Source organism: Dendropsophus ebraccatus, chromosome 9, assembly GCF_027789765.1.
Source record: "Dendropsophus ebraccatus isolate aDenEbr1 chromosome 9, aDenEbr1.pat, whole genome shotgun sequence".
Classification (NCBI taxonomy): domain Eukaryota; kingdom Metazoa; phylum Chordata; class Amphibia; order Anura; family Hylidae; genus Dendropsophus; species Dendropsophus ebraccatus.
The window spans coordinates 85,110,695-85,133,408 of NC_091462.1; the positions used below are offsets into that span (position 1 = coordinate 85,110,695).

Below are 22,714 nucleotides of genomic sequence, written 5' to 3' on the forward strand. Positions count from 1 at the left end.
ATAGAAGGCCAAGGTACGGTACATACAAAAAAAGGAGCAAAAAATACATACCATAACACAAATACAATTGCAATGAATGGAAAGCGTAAATGATGGACTAATACAGAGGATGAGAGGGCCATACCCACGGGGGGCTTACAATCTACATGACATTACATAATCAGCCAGTCCCACCAAAAATTTGTATATGGTGGCCTTTCTGGTTAATAGAGGGCTGGCAATAGGGAAAGGGACATCATTGTATACACATTGTATGTAGACTTGTGGTATTGAGTTCAGCAGACATACTCTACCATGTCCTAGTAAGGCATTGGTGAAGAAGTAGCAGTCATTTTATTTACTGCAGTTGTTTCCTATATGGGACATAATGTATGAATTGGAATTTCCCGTCATAGACATCAATAGAACACAATGAAAAAGTTAGTCGCTAATAGGAAACATCTACCGGCTTTGGCTCTTAGAATAAGTCGTGCTGGTCACACAGTGCAGTAGTCTTCATTTCAGCTGCATACGCTTTACATTGCAGACTGTTGTGAAAATCAAATGTTATAGATGGGACATTAGTGTCTTAATAAATCTTAGGAGGAACGGGAGATGGAGGATAAGTGCTAGATCTCTGCCAACAAAATGTCAGCTATTCCGAAAGTAACTTATCAGCTATGTAATTTAATCTTCCACATTAACAAGTAATGGAGAGAACGTGGAGGCCAATCCATACATGTGTAAACACACACACTATCTATCTATCTATCTATCTATCGATCTATCTTTTATCTATCTATGTATCTATCTGTTATCTATGTATCTATCTATGCATCTATCTATGTATCAATCTATCTATGTATCAATCTATCTATGTATCAATCTATCTATCTATCTATCTATCTATCTATCTATCTATCTATCTATCCATCTATCTTTCTATCTATCTATCTATCTATCTATCTATCTATCTATGTAGAGAAAATGAGCAGCACTCCCGAGGATTCTTATTAGGTGCCTGCAGACGGGTCCCAGACCAAGGAGCAGTTCACATAGAGTAAAAAACTCTGCGGCACACTGATAGTGTAAAAAACGTGCAATACGTGGATTTATTCCATAAATATAACAGCAACAGCACAAGTGGTACACGACGTTTCGGCGTCTCCTACGCCATTTTCAGTGTGCCGCAGAGTTTTTTACTCTATCTATCTATCTATCTATGTGTGTATATATATATATATATATATATATATAATTTTTTATATATTTTTTTTATTATTTATTAATTTATATTTTAGCTAAGATGGATAATTTCAATATTGATTTAATCTTTATTTATTTATTTTAGTTAAGATGGAAAAGCAGGAGGAGGCAGCAGCAACCAGCCACGGTGCCAGAATCTCCCATAATATCTTGCTCAGAATGAAGATAGGAAATTAACTGTGCAGCTATTTATCGGTATTACTAAAGCGATCCTCATTCCATTTCCAGACAATTGACTATTTTCCGATGGAAGCGAGATTACCAGGAATTCCGGCCCAGCAATTCCCATTATCATAGTGTGTCTCTGTACTGTGTTGATTTTGACAGATGTAGCAGTACTGAGTTTCCATGATATCTGCTGCTTTTACATAGCGCTGCAGTCAAATCTCTTATCGTAGCTAATCTCAGAGAGATATTATGATGCACAGGCGTCCAGGAGCTCTGCCGCATCTGTAACTGTAAATCTTTCTATAACAAGTCATTGGAGAATCTGCACTCGGTAGTAATGGATTGTTAAAAATCATTCTGCTTGTTCACGTTGCCAGCACTGCGGCCGCGATGGAGGATGGCAGAAAGCAACTCAGACAAAACAGGCCTGTGACACAGCACAGGGAAGCTTTCAGCACCGGCTCTGTGGTTAGCAGCGGGATGAATCCCTGACTGTGATTAACAGGAAACACCAATGTTCAGCTTCAGAAAAATCTCCTGCGACTCCAAACACCCCGGACAAGCTTGATACTGTTTAACACAAGCCAAAGAGGGTTTAGCAAATGTAAACGTGTCCGTGCAGTAAATGTGGCGGCCGCCTCTAGGTAAATGATGAATGAGCCCAAACTATTCCAGCTTACTTTGCTCTGAGCTATTCCTTTCATTGAGCTCAGGGGAGGAAGCAATGCACATGGTTATTCCACTGTAGGGCACTGGGCTTCTCTGTGATGCTGGATGCAAAACCACTAACCAGCTGCCCCTAATGTAAAATGTGCCTATAACCCTCACATGACGGCCACAGGGAAGCTTGGCTCTCACAGACGTTGCTGCTACTGGTTTTACAAGGCATCCCGTAACCTATCTTCCTATTTAGGATCCTGTCTGTGATTTTGCTGAAAAAGGGACAAAAGGAGAAAATTTATTACAGAAATTTCTGCAACCTAACACTCTGTTCCAAAAATCTTTTTTTTTTTTTTAGCATACACAAAAACCTGGTTGACCAGTTTGAATAGTTTAACAGTTAAAGAAAACCAGTCAGCAAGACTGTGCTGATATGGTTCCCTGCTGCACAGTACAGCTCTACCGTGCAGCTCCCCAAGCATACCAGCCGTGTCTGCGGTAGTAGCTTTACATGGGGGAAAAGTACTTTTTTCGTGAATGGCTGTGAGAGGGGCAGCAACTAGTCATCTGGGCGGGGAGCCGCCAGTGACTAGTCAGAGGTCTCTGTCTGTCAGTGCACTTTGCAGGGATAATTGACAGGCAGAGAGACCTGTTAGAGGCCTCTCTGCCTGTCACTCATCCCCGCACTGCACACTGACAGGTAGAGAGCCCTGACTAGTGACTAGAGGCTCCTCGCCTAGATGACTAGTTGCTGCCCCTCTCATGGCCTTGCGCGCCAGAATGAAACTACTTTTACACCAAGCAATTATTATCCATATTTGGACGGTTTTGGGCCGTTACGACCGATAATCGCTTGGTGTAATAGCTTCTGTTAAAAGGCAACAATCTGGGGACATGGACGATGTTGGCTGATCCTTGTTTTTCAACATGTTGGAAGAAAACTGCTGGCTGCCATTCAGTGTGAAAGAAGCGGAGGCAGCAGACTGCTGCAATCTCCTTTGGGCTCAGCGGAGCCCCTCCTGCAGCTCCCTGCGCCCCCTCCCCCGGTCTTACCCGCTCGCTGTCGGCACGTGTAATAGTACTAGCAGCGAGCGGGGAACAAGTAGCAAGCAAGCTCCGATGTTATAGGACCTTTAAAGTGACTGCACCACCAGGCCCAGGCTGAAGCACTGGAGGCGGGCCGACCCACCCCCAGTGGGAAGAAAACCCAGCCCCTCCAAGATGTGACTCCATTAGAATCAATGGAACCCTATCATTGAGGGGCTAGGGTTTCCTTCCACTAAGGGTGGGTCGGCCCGCCTCCAGTGCTTCTGTCTGGGCTTGGTGGTACAGTCACTTTAAACAAAATGCAAAAACACAGTGTGAACCTAGCCTAACTAAACAAATCTGCATTTGATTTTGCTCTGAGAAGGTTAACCTGGTCAAAGGCCGATGTCTGTTTGGGAACTCCATTAGTCAATGGTCAATTGTTTCCTCTGATAGAAGGGACACAGGAGATGCCTGTCTGCGGCTTCTCTCTCTCTATCTCTGTTAAAATACAATATGTATTTTACAGATAAATCAGGGGATCAAGGTTGAAAGTACCTGGTTGAAAAATTGTTATTGTTATCAAGTTACATGTATGGAGATTTAAAAGGACTTGCCAATACCAGATTTACTTTTGAACCTCTTGAGTCATAATGTGTTTGGAGCCACTGCTCTACAGATTTGGGCCATTTTTTGTAATCCCATCCTCTCTATTAACTGATCTCAATGCCAGACCACTCACTTGTCTGCTCTCATATGTGCCAGACTACTTTGCAAAACTTCCTACAGTATGTACCAGATTAGACCTTTCCTTTATCTCCATCATGCCAGACCACTTCTTCCCTAGCTCTTCTGAGTAGCAGATCAGTCCTTCCCTATGTGTTCAGTGCCAGACCATTTTTTCCATAGCTCTTCTGAGTACCAGATCAGCCCTTCTGTGTACCAATATGTTGAGTGCCAGACCACTTCTTTCCTGGCTCCTCAACATACCAGACTATTCATTCCTCAACTTTGTGGCATCAGAATAGATCAAAACTACTGCAAGAGAAGCTAAGGGCAGAAGGTTTGCAAAAATGGCTGCCTTCTGTAGAAATAGTGCCAGGCTTGTATTTCTGTACTCTCCATTCTACACCAAAAATACTTATGAGGGCCTAACTTTTAACATTGGGCAGTCACCATTCAGTTCTCAATAAGGACGGCATTTGGGTGTCCACCCCCTTGACCACTGGTGTTCACCCCCTTGACAACAATTCACAGTCTGCAACAATATCCATAGCCTGAGGGAGCAGTCACTGCTGCTCTCTTTGATGTGTGTGCCCTCCTTCTTGACAGTCCAGGTGTAATGTACCATATTATGAAACTGGGAACACCAATACACAGAGGATGGGGAGAGTTAGGAATGAAAAAAATCCCAAAAGCTAGAGAGTTTTGAGTTGTGCAACCAAGAGGATTACATGTAATGCCCCATTTTATTGGAATGCACTATGTTCTGTTACCTGACCTGAAATAAAGAGTCAATATCAAGGTGGTGAGTGTCGCTGTTATCTTCTGTTTCCCATGTGTTATCAGCTGAGCCCCACTGGTTGGACTGTGAGCTGCAACGGTTCGGTTGCTGCGGTGGTCCATATTCTGGGGAAAAGCGGGAGTGCCCACATGCTCACATCTCTGCTGGAGTTGCACAAGATTAAAACCAGCCTAGAGGCCGTTTCTGGTATTGCAGCTCCGCTCTAGTCCTTTTAATAGACTTTCCAGACACAATCAATGGATACGAGTGGAACTGCTACTGGAAAAAACAACCCATTTAAAGGAACTTATTCCCACATCACGGCTATTCCTTGAAGCTACACTTTAACACAGCCTCAATACCTGTCAATACACAGTCAGGCCTTGCAACAGGGGATTAAAAGGGTCGTCTCCTCAAGACAAGAAGTGAATGGTGAGAAAACCCCATTAATAATACCCTAGTCTCTGAATATAAGGACACAATACGAAAGCCATAAACTAATTCCAACAAGTTAAAATGTACGCTAGTTGTGCTAAATAGTGCGATCACCTCCAATAAAAACCACATTTCCATCACATTATGGGAGGGAATGGCAGTAGTTTCTGAGTCACTTTATGAATGTTAGGCCATATGACATAAGTAGGTCACACAATGTAATTCTTTACTCTTTACTGAATAGCCGGAAAACAAAATTCCTACATTTAATAGTTTTAAGCTTCTCTGCAGTAAATAAGCCTTGTAACATTTACTGTTATTTCAGGCCTCTCCATACTCAGCATTATACAGTATAATCAGTATATAAGATAGCAGCAGAAGAAGCTGACGCCACAACCAAGGGACTAATGAACATACTGTATAGAGGGAGATTTATCAAACTGGTGTAAAGTAGAATTGGCTCAGTTGCCCCTAGCAACCAATCAGATTCCACTTTTCAATCCTCAGATTCTTTGAAAAGGTGGAATCTGATTGGTTGCTAGGGGCAATTAAGACAATTCTACTTTACACCAGTTTGATAACTCTCCCCCTTGGTGCATACAGCTCCTATGAAAACCAATGTATCTCCATGGTTGCAGAATGAGACCTTACCCTGCAGTCATGCTTTACTTCTATCACATGGATCTGCATTGGAGCTGTATACACCAATCTGTGGGGTATTTTTAATCAATATTTTGCACAGTTCACGTCATTTACATACATTGGAGCAATAATAAATGGTGCAACCCAGTGGAGAACCAGTGTCATCCAGGTCTATGTCATGGTAGATATTAGAAAGGTCAATAGGAGACCTATCAATACATAGTATATATCTCTCAGAGGGTAGCTGATCACTGACTATTACATTACCTATTCATCATCACACTAATGTAACTGAGACTACAGTGCATTATCATATCTAATGTAATCCTATGGGGTTAAATGTAAAATCACTTTGCGAGAGACAAGACATAAGTCTCCATGCCCCCCCCCCCCCACCATACATATATACAATATATGGAGAGATATCTTTGTATGTTTGGATATGCGAGGTAAATAAAACAAGCAAAACCCATAAACTCCTCCCTGGCATTTCTGAGAATATGTATCCCTCCGAGACGGCTTCCAGTCACAGCACATCACTGACCTCAACATCCTGACATGGGCGAAATTATATTTCTTCCATTGTAAACAGCATTGCGCTCAGAGCCAAATATATCTCCAGTCCTTTCAATTATGTGCAAGTGTATTTAGCAAACATATCCGAAAACACGGGTTTAGTCTTACCAGCAGACGCCCCGCTTCTCCTATTAGGGATCAATAACAGCCAAGCTCTCTGGCATTTACTTGCGAACAGAAATGATCATGTTACAGCAATTATACCTAAAAGTAATAGAAGACAGGAGTCCAGAACGCCTGAGACCGCACATTATATCAGCACAGTCCCACTCCTATCTCTTACTCTTTCTTCATAGACTGTTCAGAGCTGGTACAGTGGGCAGCATTTACTAACTATCCTTTAGCTATGTCCCATCCTCGGAGACAACCCAACATAACTGCCCATTTATAGGGTTGCCATTAAGCTTTCCCAGGCTCCTGATTGGCTGCAATACTTATTGGAGCATTTTTCCCTTTCCCTGTTTTTTCTCCCTGTAAATATTTGGACTCACTGCTGTGACCACTAGGGGGCTCCCGTTTACCTGAATTATAAGTACAGTATTCATACTTTGGCTAGGTTCACATCTGCATCTGAGGCCTTCATCAAAGATTTCATTCAACAGCAGTAAATGGAGCTGGGCGGTCCACCGTAGCTGATGGACCCCATTGACTTTAATGGGGTCAGTCAGCTTTTTAGTATATAGTATTGTACAGTTGACTGGATTCGGATGAACAAAGAGTGACACAGATATGAACATAGCCTTACTCTGTTATATACTTTTCAGATTTATTGAACTCCCAAAGTAAGATCTTAGCCTGTATGATCCGCATGCGTTACACCTGTCACATACTTGCCCATAGGAACACTTATTTCTAGGTATGCAGCTCACTGACGGACAAGACATGTCTACACACAGGTCAATGTATACAGCTCATCCTGCATAGGGGCGAGTGTGCAAGCCCAAAGCAGGCCCCTGAGATTCCAGCGCATGCTGTATTATTACTGTAGGCTATTTCTCTAGTATATTCCAGACGTAACACAGGAACCAATTGTGAGCAGGAAATGAGAAGACGTTCCCCTGCTTTGTGGTTCAAGTAGAGCAATCACAATTAAGCGGTGGCTGACCCCCACCATGCCCCCTCCTTTCTTCATGACACAGTTACATGAGAACGACTTGCCGAACTCACTGAGATTAACTCATAGAGATGTGTTACATCATTTAAATGCTGAGGAGATTCAAAGCCTTTTACTCTGAAGGACTCTTGAAATCTGGTCTATATTAAGCAGCGAGACGCAGCATTCTCTCCGCTCATAATATTTTCAGCTTCAACAGTTCTGCTCTGCACATTACATCTAACCAGTATTAAAATATCATTGTTAATAGGGTTCTCCGGGAATATATAAATAGTATGTACGTAGCTAAGCACCAGGCGTCATCAACACACAATGCATTATGGAAGGAAGGCATGGGGATGTGGGAAGGGGCAGAGACCCCTTCATAGGAATCCATGTGTCCCTATGGATAAGGCTAGGTGCACATCTGCGTCGGAGCTCCATTCAAAGAGATTCTGTTTATTTAGCAGGATTTAGTTGGAGGGAAAAAAAAAAGAGGTCAAATCCTACTAAATAAATGGCCACCAGATGGACCCCATGCAAAAGTCCTAGTAAGGTACAGAATGCTTCAGGCCCTGTAGAAGCTGTATAAAAAGTTCTCTTATAAAGATTTATATTAATTTTGCTGTTGGGACCTCCAGTTATTTGCTGTTATCTAGTAGAGAGCCTGATAGGAAGTGTTTAATTCTCCTGCAGCACTCCCGCAGGAAAATTTAAGTATTGCATGATTCCTATTGAAACCAATAGGCTGTCCACAACATTTGGATATGATGAGTCCTTTTTGTAACTGTTTTCAGCTCTAAATATTAGATGAGGGTCCAAAAACAAATGACTTTTGATTTTCTTTTGTAAATTGCCTACAGGAGATACAAGAACAAAAAAAAAAAACTCACCACATAGTGTTCAATGTCATAAGTGCTATGTTCTATTGATCAGGTGTCAAACTCAGGTCCTCCAGCTGTTTTAAAACTACAATTCTCACCATACCTGGACAGCCAAAGCTTATGGGAATTGTTAGTTTTAAAACAGCTGGAGGGCCTGAGTTTGATACCCCTGTTCTATTGCATTCATGATTCTAACTAGCCTTAATGGTCATGTCCAAATACATGCAGGATGAGACCACCAAGGTGGTCCCATGCTCACATGCTCAATGGACAGGACAACATTGCACACCAGTCCCCCTTTAAAAAAAATAAAATAAAATCCCTTTAAGCCACAGTAAGGCATTGTAGCATCAGCAATGAGAGTATTCAGCTTGAAAACATTTTTTCTTACCTAATACACATACATAATGGCTTCCATTGTCTATATTCATAGCATTGTCTTGCAAACTGCAGGCTTGTTTTTTTCTCTCCCCATTCCAGGTATATGACTGCATTCTTCTTCCTTCTCCGCAGGACTGCCCTCTAGCAGTGTAATGCACGCCGCCCTTACAATAGCAGACCTTTCCGTTGTTCTGTGTTTAATGCTGCTGCTAATCATGCAGATTAGTGTGAAACAATTACAATAGCTAATTAAAGGACAGCGCATATTTTTGGCACCCTCTCCGTCTGAGCTCCTGGGAATTTTTAACTCAAAGCTGACAAAGATTACCAGGGAAGGAATCGACAACTCTGGCTTCCCGCTACCAGCCGAGGAATCTAGATAATTAAATACCATATAATGTACAATGCAGACTGATATCTCCTATAAACACAAACCCAATGATAATAATACTACTGATATTCAATGGAAGCTAGCGTGCATAGACCAAACAATTGTGATGGTAGAACCACAATTATTTTCACCTCTCACATCCTGCATGCATTTTTGCAATAGATGATGTATTAGCACCAATCTTCATAAAACATACCTGGTGTTTAAGGTATTTTTGGTCATTATAAAACTTACACATGCCATTTTTCACCAGTTTTCCCCTCTGAGAGCTCCAACTTTAAAGGGGGACTATAGAGGCAAACAACAAGCCTTCCAGTACTTATAAGCTGCTGTATGTAATGCAGAATGTGGTATATTCTTTCCAGTCTGACACTTTGCTCTCTGCTGCCACCTCTGTAAATGACAGGAACTGTCCAACCCCAATCCCTCTATCTCAATGATACAGAAGCCTGCTAAATAATATACAAAACTATCTCTATAGCTACATGTTCTCAAATGCTGATCGTCTGGTGAGGTGTAATTCATAAAGTTAAGTGCTCAGAATTAGATTACTATATATTACTATGTTCACCTGTGATATGGTGCAGATATAGTGGGAGAATTATCAAACATGGTGTAGAGTGAAACTGGCTCAGTTGCCCCTAGCAACCAATCAGATTCCACCTTTCATTCTTCACAGACTCTTTGGAAAATGAAAGTTGGAATCTGATTGGTTGCTAGGGGCAACTGAGCCAGTTTCACTTTATACCATGTTTAATAAATCTCCCCCGTAATGCGTATACTGTTAGCTGGTATATGTTGGCCTATATATTACGCAGTTTAATTACAGTAAATGTTTTACTTTTCTTCTTAACAATACTATTTCCTGGCACCCTGCTGATCCTATTCATGCATCAATTACCTCTGGACTATACGGTAAGTATTAGTCACTGAATATAGGTGATCACTGTAAATACAAACAAACTACTGACATAGCAGCTTAAGAATGTCAAAAGCCAAGTGTGAAAAATACAATCCGGGAACTCATTCAGATTTTTAAATTACAAAAATCCATTAAAAAAAAAAAACAAAAAAAAAACTACTGGCCAAAAAGACATTAGAATTGGAGGGAGAAGATTATCATGCAGGATATTATAGGGAAATGTAAGGAAAACCTTTTTTTTCCCCTTAGGATCATTGTTAGTACAGAACAGAAAGAATTTCGAGCAGGATATGATAGTAAAATGTGCAGATATTTTTGTTCTAGAACAACAAGCAGTGACTCAAAAATACTAAAAATATAAAAAAAAATAAGCTCTTTTTCGCCTCCTCCACCTTCTATTTTCATTTTCAAGCCTGTTATCATGAATTTATTCTCATTTCCAAACTACATGCCGCTTACAATGTGCACTCTGTAATTATTCACACTTGCACATTCCCTAAGGAGAAAGGAGTTCCTGAGATGTGCGTCTTCAACACTGACAGGGGCTCGACCTTCACCCTCAGCCATCATCCTCATGTCAGCTACCAATGATTTGTTTACATAAAGGCATAGAATCTTTTAAAGGGGTTGTCCACTTTTTTTTTTTCTTATCTTGCGAGTCAAACCATTTTAACATAGTCAGCCTTCCTGCCCGCACATGGTGGAGTCATAAGCTTCCCTTGTCCACTGGCTTCAGCTGGCCTCCTCCGGGGTGTCCAGACCCACAGCTCTACTCTCACAGCAGAGTATACACAGCAGACCGTATACAAGCCATACAGTCAAGGCACTACGAAACAACCAAAAGTGGACGTTCCCTTTAAAAGAACAAAGCTTCTACTTTTTGTCATTGCTAAACATTACCATAACGTGAAATATAAAACCGCTATAGACAGCAGACAGCTACAAAGGCCAAGACTCAATTAGAATGATTAACAATGTCAGGAGTTGCCTTACAGTGGTCCACGCTGCCAGAAACACTACATTCAAGTGATGAGCGATCCAGGTATTTGTGATGTGACCTCAGACGGCCGCTGTCCACACAGCCTGCAGGCCCATGTCTAAAATATCACAGACAACTCTTATGGCTTTTATACTTAGAACAGGCTATATATGATCACCGGCTAAAAACACAGACTGTATGGAGAGACACCATAATAGCTATCCTAGTATGTCATAATGTGTCACATAGACTGACAGGGCTCCTCCGCCTTTAGGCTATGTTCACACACTGTGAAATAATAACAGGCAGTAAGCTAGGTAAAAAAAAAAAAAAAGCAGCAGTTCTTAAAACCTTATATTGTGTTCTATTGAAGTCTATGGTAAACTTTGTATAAAAACAGTAAAAACAGTAATTTTGGAGTTATAGTTGTTTTTATACCGTGTGCACGAACAGCGGATTTCCATTGACTTTTAACGTAAAACGTTATTAGATAAAAAATTATTAAATGGTATTCCAGAAAAAAAATTCAAATACTGGTATTTGTACCAGATTTGTAAATTACTTCTATTTCAAAATTATATCCTTCCAGTACTTATCAGCTGCTGTATGTCCCACAGGAAGTGGCGTATTCTTTCTAATCCAACACAGTGCTCCCTGCTGCCACCTCTGTCTGTGTCTGGAACTGTTCAGAGCAGGTGTAAACAGCCAGAACACTGCTTTAAATACTTCCTGACATGGACAGAGGAGGCAGCAGAGAGCGCCATGTCTTCCTAGAAAGAACTCCACCACTTCTTCCAGGACATACAAGAGCTGTTAAGTGCTGAAAGACCTGAAGTTTTTTTTCATGGAAGTAATGTATTGATCTGTATAAAGGTGCCTATACACAATCAATAACTGTCAGCAGAATGATCATTCAACAAAATGGTTAGTCCCAGTTATCTGTCCCTTCCATAAATTTTCCTGTGTTTTCTAAGAGGAGGCATACGTTACAGCCAGACTGTTCTGATGGCGGCTTATCTCTCTAAGAACCGTGTTCCACTGTTACTGTTGAGGGAAGCCATGTATAGGTATACACACCAGAGCACTGAAGTGGAGACACACACACACACACACACACACACACACACACACACGCACACACACACACACTATAGCACCCATTGCTTTAATAGGGCATAGGCTGAGGGGCTTTCTTTCTAAACAACCCCATTTACAATCCCTTTGTCTGTACTAATAAAAAAAAAAAACTTTTCTGCTTTAGGAATAAAGAAGAAAACAACAGCTGTTGCATAATATTAGATTACACTACAATCTAGCAGATGTAATCTCCAATTGAACAGGACAATAGTAAATATAGGGCTTTGTGGTTATTGTGGTACATCACACTAGAAACACAAAACACTGCAGAACTGCTCCTGCACTTCTCATCCAGCTCAATAGAAATCTCCTATAATTACAGTTAATTATATTGATCGGAAGCTGCTTGGTGTAGCTTGGATTTCTAGCAAACATTGTCTGTGGTTTGGAACAATGAAACCATTTCCCATAATTGTAGCAAGAATAACACACGACTACCAAATTTACTGTATCTAGACCATAAACCTGCTGGAAGAGTGGGAGAATCCATCCGGTGTCTGGCTCTCTAAGTATATGTATCTCAGGATCTGTATTTTTATACCAGGCTCTAGACAATATAGTGAAACAAAGCATAAAAAAGCATTAAATAAATATACTTGTAACTTGCCATGAAACATGTGCACATTTATCCTGAGGATAGTCCTATGGAGTCGGCGGGCCGGATGGCGCTGTGGGGGCGGGGCAGTGCTCCTAACAGTGCTCCCGGCCGAAGATTATGCTTAGTAACAGCGCGGGACTGGCGCAGAGGAGGAAGGTAAGACGCATACCTTCCTACTCAGAGTCCCGGGCGCTATAGAGGGCTATCAGCAGGTTAGATTTGTCTAACCCATGAGTCTTCAAACTGCGGCCCTCTAGCTGTTGCAATACTACATGTCCTATCATGCCTGGACAGCCAAATCCAAAGCTTTAGCTGTCCGGGCATGATGGGAACAGCTGGAGGGCTGCAGTTGGGAGACCCATGGTCTAAACTGCTGATAGTTCCCCTTTAAATATTACATTTTATTTTTTTTATAGATGTTAACAGCAAGAAAAGATTTGCTAGCTCTCACATCATGAATGTGGGTTGTCATGTGGCCATTCCCATTCTGGTATAGAAATGCCTTCCCCTTGTGAAGAAATTTAAGTAGCTACAGTGTGCATACAGGGAATATGTCAGCTGTATATCATGATCAGAGCTGCAGATGTGGACAGATAGTTGAGATAAAACAAATAATACTCGCTCATGGCTGTTTGCAAAGTTATAAAATCAAGTTTTCTTTCCAAGCTAAAGCGTCATAGAGGCCTTGCTGAGCTGCAGCATGCACGCCTCCTCCCTGCCCCACCCCTTTCTGCCCTGCATGATGGATGTATGTAGCTCAGTGCTGGAAGCCAAAACCTGAACACCAATTATTAGGGAAACTATAAGCTTCTAACCTGCTCAAATGTCCCTACAAGGCCCCGGGCGGTGAAGATGAAGGTAAGTTTCTTACATTCTTGGCACCCGTTTTCAAGATATTTGCAGTTTGTTTAATATGCTGATTGGGTAGTTAGGGGCACTGGGGGTGGAATCAGGGGGTGTATCCAGCAAGGGAAAATCGATGCACTGAGGGCAGTATGGACTGAACATAGTCGCTACTAGACTACTTTGGGCCCCTTAAAGTCAAAAGGCTCAGACCATGTCATGGCACTGTATATGTCCACAAAGTTTTTGGACAGGTTCAAAGCCAAACTGTGGTGTGAATGACCCCTAACATACATGTAGAGGAGAATGAGAGCAGTGAAGTGTCTGTGTATATGGAACTTGCTATGCTAGTGAGGGGCTGGATGATCATTGGACTTATCTCATGGGACTGCACCATACTCTTTATAGAGGGGCAGAGCTCCATTGTTCATATGCAAAACACCATATCCCCAGAAGCGGATTACAATAGGTAACAGGTACTCATTGTCACCCAAAAAGACTTGTACTCTTAGTTGTGTATTGTCTCCTGGCTACAGTTCTGCCATGGTTTGCCAAAAAAAATTGCCGCTTTTTACCGCAACTTTGCATAAATCAGGGCATCATGGCATTATCTATCCTGTACTATGAACGCCATGTTAGCGCTGCCATAGTTACAGTGGGGTGGGGGGGCCCAGGCTTGGTGAACAGCCCGGGGCCTATGGTAAAGTTAATCCGCCCCTGCATATCCCTGTCCTTCCTACACAAAGCAAAAAAGTAATAAACTTGCCTAAGATGAGTAGTGAGGGGTCACGAAAATTCCCAGTCTACCACATGACCAACCAGCAGTCCCAGTTATCAACAGATATTACTGGGAAATTGCAGTATCCGCATCCAGTCCTGCAGTCTGCTTTCATACACAACTGCTGCTATCTTTTATATAGTCCGTCAGTGATCTAGAAACTCCCCGAGCAGACAGATCTCCAGATGTTCGGTGGGACACGTGTAGCCCAGACCATTAGCTCACTCACTAGTAGCTCTCTGGCTCTCTGGGTAGTATCGTACAGCCCTTTGCTGCTGTGCACAACGTCTTCTGGCCTCCCTCCAGACAGATTCACTCAATATGACTCAGAAGGCGCTGCGCTGAAATGCATCAGTTTTACAAGTAATAAACCTCACACACAACACTGATATAGTAGGCACCGTCTGGCTCTGTGATTGTTGCTAGAAGCTGGCAGACATGCCGTTCTGGGACTAATAGTTCCACAGCTGTTGGAAATCCACACATTGTCTTTTTACGTCCTGACAACTGACAGCTATATGATGTCAATGAAATCTAGATATTAGAGAAGGTATAATAAACATGGCTGGTACAGCAATGCTACTTCCTGCCAATGGATGCAGATTATTACTGCTGCACATATAACATAATATCCTATCGGGTAGCATCCTCTATGATCAGGAACCAGAAGAAATATTGTTTATGTCTGGATTTCTCACCGCTTTGAAGATCTCTGCATGCTGTCAGTGAAAGAAAAAAAACCTCTTCTTCATATAAGATTGGCCTGCCAATCATATCAATAGATCTTCATATATCATGCACTTTTATCATCTCCAGGTTTCCTATTACCTGGAGCACATCTAAAATGCCTGGTGACATATTCCTTTACTCACAGAAACTCAAAAGCCCCTTTAAAAATCTGTTCCCGTCTTACACATTTATGGCACATCCACAGGATAGGTCATAAATACCTGACAGATATCTTTTCATGGCTTATAGATTTCAGGTATTCCAGATGCAGGATACAGTGAATTCACATTGGCCATGTATACCCAGTGGATCTGTCAGCAGCCCATATGTTGTTTATTGCGGTCATTAAATGTTAAAGGGGGCACAGACTACAGGCTGTCATAAAACAGTCTGTATCCTACTGACAGGCTTAGAAGAAAGCAGGAATTTATCCCAGCTCTGCTTCAGACTAATAGAATTAAAGGGGAACTATCAGCAGGTAAGACGAATCTAACTTGATAGGCCCCTATAGCGCCAGAGACGCTGAGGAGAAAGGTATGTGTGTTACCTTCCTCCTCGGAGCCGGTCCGCTCTGGAGCACCATTAGGAGCACTGCCGCGTCCGCTCTGAAGCACCCTTAGGAGCACTGCTGCTCCTAAAGTTGCACCGAAGCAGAGTTTACCCCGACTAACAGTGCAAAACTGGTGCAGAGGAGGAGGGTAACACACATACATTCCTCGGCACTATAGGGGGCTATCAGCAGGTTAGATATGTCTATACTGCTGATAGTTCCCCATTAAAGGTCATGTCCACCTTTGACAACTAAAAAAAAAAAAAAACAAGGTTGTGAAGGTAGACATACGCATTAGGGATGGTCCGAACCTGCCGAGGTTCGTGTTCGTACGAACCCGGACTCTCGGCAATGATTCCCGCTGTCTTAAACCTCCGTATAGAGGGTGGATAAAGCGGGAGGACAGCCTGGAAAACTGGGATACAGCCTATGGCTGTGGCTGTATCCCGGTTTTCCAGGCGGTCCTCCCACTGTATCCACCCTCTCCACGGAGGTTTAAGACAGCGGGAATCATTGCCGAGAGTCTGGGTTCGTACGAACCCGAACTTCGGCAGGTTCGGACCAACTAACAGACATATAGGAAAAATCTAAAAATGGGATACCAACATATCCATGCTTAAAGGGAACCGGTCATCAAGACAATGCTATCTAATCTATCACCATCATGTTATAGAGCAGAAAGAACTGAGCAGATTGATATATATCTTTGTGGGACAAAATTCAGTATAACTTGTAATATATTGATTGAAATCCTTGCTCATTCTGTGATAAGGAGTCCAGAGGGCGGTGTCACTCAATGGACTGGACTCTTTAGCATGGGCAAATCAGAGATTTCAATCAATAAATTACAAGTTATACAAAATCTTTTCCCATAAAGATATATATCAATCTGCTCAGCTCCTCCTGCTCTATAACATAATGCTGATAGCTTGGGTAGCATTTTCATGGTGACGGATTCCCTTTAAAAACAGGCATGAGCCTCATTCATTTCAATGGCCCAAATGCCAGGTAGCAAACCACGCTTTTCAGTACAAGATAAAACTCATATACTTTTGGAAGTCTACAACTGACTACATGTAGATCTTTGACATGAATGAGGCCAAGCACAGATATGTTAGCACCACATTTTGAGAACCCAGTCGTATCTTTTAAATAGGGCTCTATTCATACCTTTGTTACTTCATGTTTGGTGTGTGCACCCTGAAAGCTTATTGCACACATGCCGACAATGTCCTATGTGCCCATAACATGCCAAAAGAAAGTTCTTCTGACCCATGTTGGAGCAGTATACATTGGCATACTTTACCTATTCATTCACTGTATAGGAGTGTATTCTACTCTGTTTTTGTAAGCAGAGGCAATCATTTCCAGTCTTATCACTGAAGGATGCAGCATTGGCAGCCCCCTTACGGTGTCCCGCATCTTATCATGTATGTTGCTTCTACCAAATCAATTTGGAAACAATCAATACAACCCCCAGCCTGAAAAACAGAAACCTCGTCCAGAGCTCCTCTATCACCATTTATTGGAAGGACAATGGCTGCCTTACACTGTTGCTGGAAACATATCATCAAATACTTCTGAAAAGCACCAGCAAGATAAATAGGGAACACAAAAGTATCATAAACCAGGTGACAAACCATTCAAGTCTGGAGAAAATCATTCCGAGTGCTGATAAACTCTAATAATATCAGGCCTTATGCTTCGAAAAATCCTGATCTCAAGAAAATGTTGGGAATTATTCATGGAATTATGAACAGAAACCTAATATATTTAAATGAAGGAGAGATTACTAACTAGGTCAAATCTTAAGGCCCTATTACACAAACCGAATTATCGGCCGTTATGGTCGATAATGGCCTCGTGTAATAGAAGACAACGATCAGCCGACATGAACGATGCCGGCTGATCGTTGTTTGTCGTTGTCTTTCAACATGTTGAATGACAAACGACTAAGATAGCAACGATCTGCTACTGTCACTCCGTAGAACAGGAGCGGCGGCAGCAGACTGCTGCTATCTTCTATGGACTGCCCAGATGATCTAGCGATCACCCAGAGATCTAGCGATCACCCAGAGAGCAGATCCAGGGTGCCCCCGCCGCCGGTTCTCTGTGGCCGCACTAAATAATTGACAGGTCTATTTTGTGCGGCCGCTATTCAGTAAACAGCAGCCGTATAATATAGCCTATACTCACACTGTAAAGTACGGCTCCCGGCAATACGTTACATTGCGCTCTATGGCTAATCGGCGTGCGGGCGCACCCAAATGTGCCCGTATTACAATTAAAATGAAGTGGTTGCCAGTTGGATGGCAACCCACATCTTACCATCTATGTTGCTTCTACTAAATCAATTTGGAAACAATTAATACAATTGTCAGCCTGAAAAACAGAAACCTCAGAATGTGTGATATTCTATGACTCGCACCGTTGACCTCCAGAGCCGTTGGACAAGTGAACAACTGAAATATCGTCCATTGTGTGACGTGTCAAACCCTGGCCGTGTCAAACAACGGCCGATGTTCTTGCCATGTGTGAACATGGCCTTAAACTGTCATCAGATCCTGCTGACATCAGTGGGATATACTAATATTGATGGCTGTCATCTAGTCCAATCCAAGGAGCAAAGCCACAAATACATTGCAAACGAAACAACAGAAATACTCCAGTTCCCCATAATAAAATCTAAACCCAGATATGATTTATAGCCCTGGATACTTTATATAAATGATATTTCAGACTGTAATCCAACCTGAAACGTGTGATGGTTTATAAATAATACATGGGCAGCATATGGCGTTCATAGATCTGCCTTGTTTGATTTAATGGAACAGAACTGGAGAAATTATGATCTTGTCTTTCTGCATGGAGCTAAGCTTCAGGAGTCGCATGAGGCAAGATGCACCACTCTGCTGGAACATCCTGGGAAGAGCACATCGGGAACTACAAGTACTTGTTTTCTTGTCATATCTTATTGGTCTAAAACAATTAAAGGAAAACCTATTAATATTTATAAATTATATTCGGACTTTAGATGTTTTAGTCCCTGCTTGTTCAGTTTCCATACAGACATTACTGTAATGATGATCTCCATTCTGGAAATTTTAGTCATTACCCTATTGTCACTTAAACACATATTTCCACATTAGACATTTTAATGCTGTGCAGGTTTAATGTAATCCTGTGTCCGTTAAGGCCATTTGGAGCACTGCCCCAGTGCCGATCCGCCCTGCCCCCGGCTGGCCTGCTGCACTGCTAATTATTAGAAGGGGGACAATTTGTCTAACCTGTTGATAGTTCCCCTTTGATGATGTGGGATATGGTATGATGATACACACCCATAGATCTGCCTATGTATGGTATCCATATACAGTAACCATGTATGTGGACATATGGCATCCATATACAGTAACCATGTATGTGGATGTATGGTATCCATACACAGTAACCATGTATGTGAACATATGGGGGGAGATTTATCAAACATGGTGTAAAGTGAAACTGTCTCAGTTGCCCCTAGCAACCAATCAGATTCTACCTTTCATTTTCTAAAGAGTCTGTGAGGAATGAGAAGTGGAATCTGAATGGTTGCTAGGGGCAACTGAGCCAGTTTCACTTTACATCATGGTTGATAAATCTCCCCCATGGTATCTATATAAAGTAATCATGTATGTAGAAGTATGGAATCCATATACAGTAACCATATATGTGTATGTTTGGTATCCATATACTGTAACCATGTATGTAGACATACAGTATGGCATCCATGTACAGTATCCATGTATGTGGACGAATGGTATCTATGTACGGCTGTAAATGATGGGTTTGGGATGAGTAACCAAGTGTTTTGACGTATGGTATCCATATACAGTAATCATGTATGTAGACGTATGGTATCCATATACAGTAATCATGTATGTAGACGTATGGTATCCATATACAGTAATCATGTATGTGGACGTATGGTATCCATATACAGTAACCATGTATGTGGACGTATGGTATCCATATACAGTAATCATGTATGTGGACGTATGGTATGCATATACAGTAATCATGTATGTGGACGTATGGTATCCATATACAGTAACCATGTATGTAGACGTATGGTATCCATGTACAGTAATCATGTATGTGGACGTATGGTATCCATGTACAGTAATCATGTATGTGGAAGTATGGTATCCATATACAGTAATCATGTATGTGGACGTATGGTATCCATATACAGTAACCATGTATGTAGACGTATGGTATCCATATACAGTAACCATGTATGTGGTCGTATGTAAGCAAATGAATTGCTCTCTCCACAGCCTCCATCTCCTGAAATCAGCAGGCTCCAGAATATATTCTGGATTAGCAAAAAATGGATGTAAAACTCAATTCATGCTTCTTTATTTCCGCTATATCACATCCTATAATAAATTCTTAAAGAACTAAAAAAAAAAATAAAAAAAAAAGTAAAAGGAGATGATGGTCTGACACGGGGGTATAGGGTGACAGAAGCTTTTACACTATTTAATTAATCATTGCAGGAAGACTTGAAGAGAGAAGGCTAGGATAATACCAACGCCTGAAGAACCCTTCAGAGGAGCAGGATCAGTTTCTTTTGTCTTTAACCTCATTGTAGGGAAAAGGAAGGCATTGTTAGTCGACTGAGAGCCACTTGGATCACTTTCACCTGTAAAGCAGCATTCGAGCAATGGCTTTGTATAGCATTCACAGCTGGAAACTTGTATCCGGGAAGTCGAGTCATTCCAACTATAGAAGACTTGTTGACCCCCTGCATTCTCTTAGTAAATAATGTGTCGTTTTAAGTGAGCGGTATAAAAGGAATATGTAACAAGGCAACCAGACGGGCCGCTAAAATCACAAAATATATGCATTTATATCATATGGGCATCCCAAGGCTGCCAGAACAAGAGCTACTGGCGGATAGATAGAAGTCCTTAGCGATGGACACCCTCCCTCATATTTGCTGAACATATGGACTGAAAGAGTGAGGCAAAACTGATGACAAACCCATCATTTACAGCCGTACAATCCCAGCGATCAGCCAATAAATGAGCAACTGGTTGTTCATCGGCTGATCACTGGGTCTTTTCCATAAGGGAAACAGTTAAAGGGATACTTCAGTACTTCTATTTAAAAATCTTAAGTATTTCAATACTTAGCTGGTTAATGTCCTGCAGGAAGTGGTGTATTCTTTCCAGTCTGACACAGTGCTCTCTGCTGCCACCTCTGTGCATGACAGGAACTGTCTAGAGCAGTAGCAAATGCCCATAGGAAATCTTTCTTGCTCTGGACAGTTCCTGGCACAGACAAAGGTGGCAGCAGAGAGCACTGTAACAGACTGGAAAGAATACACCACTTCCTGCAGGACATACAGCAGCTGATAAGTACTGAAAGGCTTTAGATTTTTAAACAGAAGTAAATTTCAAATCTGTGTGTCTTTCGTACACCAGTTAATTAGACAAAACTAAACTTTTCTCCAGAGTACCCGTGCAAAAGGGAAGCAAATAAAGCCAAAGAGGTGCAGAAGTGTGCCCAGTGCTAGTAACCTTTCTTTTAGGGCATTAGCGAGGCAGGAGTCACATCTCCCGAACTAGCATCAATGCAAATGAAGCACATAATCTTAACCATCTCGATGTTAACAACGTCTAGTATGAATTTATCCTTCGGGATCAGGAATGACTTGATGTCCAGGACCTATGTCGACAGTGTAGATGAAATCAAGATTATTGTAATTGGGAAAAAAGTTATTGATTTTTCTAAAGACGTTCACAGTGTCCTCCTTGTAGAGAGCGGTGCTAAATATATAATACCAGATATAAAAGATGAAACAGGCCAAAAATAAAATAAATGGCTTTGAAGCCAGCCGCCAGCTCCTTCTACACCGAGATAGGATGAGTCACAATTACATCACATCTTTACAGGCCGATTATACGAATCATAAATCTGACAATAATGGCTCACAATGGCACAGTCTTTTGGGGGTTATTGTCGAGCGATAGAATTATACCACTTTGCTGTAAAGGTCAGAGATTTCACTTAAATAACATAATGCAAGTGTATAAATGGATAATGATGTCATCGACGGTTATCCAGCATGAGACCTAACCCGTTCAGGAACAGGGAGTACTGGGGATCCATAAGACTCCACGATCATAAAAGAACATGAGAAGTACATCATTATGGAGGAACAATGACGATAGCTCAAACTATGCAAGAACACATTGTTATTCCCAGATGCAGAAAATCTCACCCACAGCCATATGAGAGGTCATCTCCTATCCTCATCACCTATAAGGTTGGAAATAACACGGAGGTGGGGTGGTATTATTGATCAGTACTCAACTTCACAGCTATAACATTGAATTAAAGGATCCAGCGTATACATGCATTATACATGACTTTAGGCATCATGGACTTAAAGGGTTCCAGTCTTTAAGATTTAAAGGGGTTGTTCACCCACATATTTTTTCTTTCAAATCAACTGGTGTCAGAAACTTATATAGATTTGTATTTGTATTTCTACTAAAAATTCTGCAGACTTCCAGTAGGCATAAACTGCCGTATGTCCTGCAGGAAGTGGTGTATTCTTTCCAGCCTGACACAGTTCTCTCTGCTGCAACCTCTGTCCGAGATAGGAACTGTCCAGAGCAGTAGCAAATCCCCATAGAAAACCTCTACTGCTCTGGACAGTTCCTGACATGAACAGAGGTGGCAGCAGAGAGCACTGTGTCAGACTGGAGAGAATACACCACTTCCTGAAGGACATACAGCAGCTGATAAGTACTGGAAAACTAGAGTTTTTTTTTAAATAGAAGTAAATTACAAATCTCTATAACTTTCTGACACTAGTTGATTTGAAAGAAAAATATTTTCTTCGGAGTACCCCTTTAACAGCTCCTACAAATTGTCAACTAGTCATGCAGTGATTCTTGTAATCACATCAACGAGGGTGTGAGTGACAATAAAGGGAGTATATATGTCATCATTCTCCATGCACTAGGTGCAGCAACATATATACTCTGAAGCCACCAAGAGGTCTGCTGAATGCACCGTACATGCCCTGGGAAGTGACGACAAACAGGCATCTGCAAAGGTAAGCCTTGATGGCCGGTTCCCTTTAGGAAATCTAAATGGTTGCTGCAATAGCAGATGCTG

The 22,714-nt window shown here is 41.7% G+C and overlaps 1 protein-coding gene across 1 annotated transcript in view; it reads right to left on the minus strand.

Moving 5' to 3' along the window:
• The window catches only part of XYLT1 (xylosyltransferase 1), a 236,074-nt gene that overhangs the window by 136,553 nt on the left and 76,807 nt on the right, over window positions 1–22,714 (minus strand). The gene's annotated exons all lie outside the window — the stretch shown is intronic.